Below are 2,987 nucleotides of genomic sequence, written 5' to 3'. Positions count from 1 at the left end.
CAAGCTGATAAAGTCCAGATCACGTATTACATCAGCCACACCAGGCAAGTTGTGCCAGATGGACAGAGGCTACAACTCTGTAGACTGAGGAAGGGAGGGGACAGAACACCAGAGGGCCATGATTCACTACTGTTACCATGTGGAAACATAAATATTTCTTTCCCCATATACATTCTCTCCACATATAGTGGGAGGTTGGGGAGGAAGGAGTTTTTGAGAGTTTGGGCATATTAATCTCAACGAGAAACTCTTTTCTAAGAGGCTGTTTAATGTATTGAATGATCTTTAGTTGGAACTGTACCAGAATGATCTTTAGTTGGAACTGTATTTAGTTCATTTGTTTCTCAGCTTTCTTAAAAGTGGTGTCTCATGAGAATGTCAGAGTAGTTATCAATAAAATAAAGACATTGCCTTTTTTCTCTACACATTTAATTTGTAGAAGAAGGAAAATTTTGAGATCTTTCTGTATGATGATTATTGTAGTTACTTTAGAGATAATGACAAAAATATCCCTAGGAGATAGGCTGGCTAAAGTTACTCAGGTAAGATCACCACAGCTGAGTTTCTGCTGTTAGCTTTCCCAAACTTTTCCAGAAACTCAATTTTATTAACATACCCGTAGTTAAGAAAATTCAGCCTTTTTGCTGTATATCATTCATATATTAACTCATACTGCAAATCTATGAATTTATAGGCAGAATCAGAACTGCCACAAAGACAAACTCTCATGCCTTGGTTATTTTTAATAGGTTGCTTAATTTCAACCAGAGCAAGGAAACCTAATTAGATGTAGAATGTTAATGGCTATTGTCATTCATTTGTGATAGCCTGATGCTTACATTTCTAATAAAGGGAAATTCTTATCTTGGATGTAATATCATCTCGCTGGTTTCTTTTAGTACTTAGTCTTCTGACATGACACCAACCAGTGATCCTGAGTTCCAGATGAACCTTAGAATTGCCTGTGGTACATTCTAAAAATACAGATATCTAGGCCTTACCCACATATAGTTAATTAAATCTCCAGGAGTGGGCCTGAGATTTGGCATTTTTGTTAAAAGTTTTATAAGAGATTATAGTTCATTAGGCAGAGTTGGGAACCAGTGAATCAAGTCTTGGCAGTTAGGTTTCAGCAATCACCCTAGGCTGAAATTGTTGGCAATGGATTCTGTCCTTCTGTTGCAGTTGACTGAGAAAAGACCCCGCACAATATGTAAGACTCTGTTCCTCAATAACAACTCTACATAGAGGTGCTAGGACTAGAAGGCAGGAGATGAGTGAGAGCATTCCCAGAATTCCTACAATGGTCTAGAGTTGGTCTAGGAAGAAGTTTAAAGATTGAATAATAGCAACAACAATGATGACCCAATTACATTGAGAAAAACATCTCTTTTTTTTTTTTATTTTTGAGACAGAGTCTCACTGTGTTGCCCAGGCTAGAGTGCCGTGGCGTCAGCCTAGCTCACAGCAACCTCAGACTCCTGGGCTCAAGCGATCCTCCTGCCTCAGCCTCCCGAGTAGCTGGGACTACAGGCATGCGCCACCATGCCCGGCTAATTGTTTCTATATATTTTTAGCTGTCCAATTAATTTCTTTCTATTTTTGGTAGAGACGGGGTCTCGCTCTTGTTCAGGCTGGTCTCGAACTCCTGAGCTCAAACGATCCACCCGCCTCGGCCTCCCAGAGTGCTAGGATTACAGGTGTGAGCCGCCGTGCCCGGCCAAAACATCTCCTTAAGAAGATCAAAATGTTTGACAGACTGGTAACTGTTTCCCAGGATACATTTTCTTATTCTTCCTTTCAGTACTAGACCACATTCCCCAACCTTCCTTGCCTTAACATGTGTCCTTGTTACTAAGTTCTGGACAGTGTGATGTGAATGAAGAAATGTGAGCAAATATCCATGTCCTCTTCAGAGGAAGCTGGCTTCTCTCTACTCTACTTTTTCCCATTCCCATGCTCTGGAATGCAGATCTGTGGCTTCAACCAAATGGACCAAGAAAATAACTTAGAACTAGGAAACAGAGAAGTCACAACATTGATGAACCCCAGTCCCTCGATATCACACAGAGCAGTGCCACCTTCCCACCAGGGACACACAGTCTTCCCCTGGATTGTTATGTAAGGGAGAAATAAATTTCTATCTGCTCAAACTATTGTATTTGGGAATCACTGTTGCATCAGATTTGTCTGCATCTTAATTACTGCAGAAGGCTACAGGATCAATAGTCTCAAATCTTCACTTGTTGAATCCCTTTTATTATAACTCCTCCAAATTCTGGGATCAGAATTGCAACAAATGAGTTACTAACAGACTTTCAATGTTCATTTGTTTAAGATGCAACCTATAGTTTAGGCTGGAAGAGATATGGCAAATAAACCCCTAATTGAGTCTTCAGCACCCTACCAAAGATTAACAAGTGGACATGTGTGCCATTGGAACACAGGGTTGGGACTGTCTCCCTCTGCCCTCCCCAGAGATATCCCCTGTGACTCCACACGCTCAGTACAGAGAAGGGCAGGAGGCATGAAGGTGCAGATATTGGGTAACATTCACTGATGCCTTAGTTGTCTTGTGCTAAGAATGCCCCTTTACAGACCTTACTCTTCTTCCTGCCATAAACTCCTATTAAAGGCCTTTTCATGTCCAGCCTTTGTTGTCATCTTTTATACTACCTCTCAAGTAGGGGGGAAGATCTCTCATTCTCTTATTCTTGTCCCCCGAAATTCCTACCTTTTGTATTCTTAATGTCTACTCCTCCTTAGATGCCCTCCATCTATTTTGATATTTGCTGCACAGGTTCCTAGACCAATATCCTTAATGGATTTTGCTTCATGGAAACCCCAAAATGTGCTGTTCTTCCCTTTGTTTACCTCTCACCTGGACAATGAACAAAGTGCATGCTTTGGAGCATGAGTGAAAAAGAATCAGTTCATCAAAATGCTGATTTCATTGAAAATCCTTTATTATATATTATAATATTATA

Source organism: Propithecus coquereli, unplaced genomic scaffold, assembly GCF_000956105.1.
Source record: "Propithecus coquereli isolate 6110/MARCELLA unplaced genomic scaffold, Pcoq_1.0 Scaffold3, whole genome shotgun sequence".
NCBI classification, from domain to species: Eukaryota; Metazoa; Chordata; class Mammalia; order Primates; family Indriidae; genus Propithecus; species Propithecus coquereli.
The sequence above is the reverse complement of the archived record's forward strand: the minus strand, read 5'-3'. Positions refer to the sequence as shown.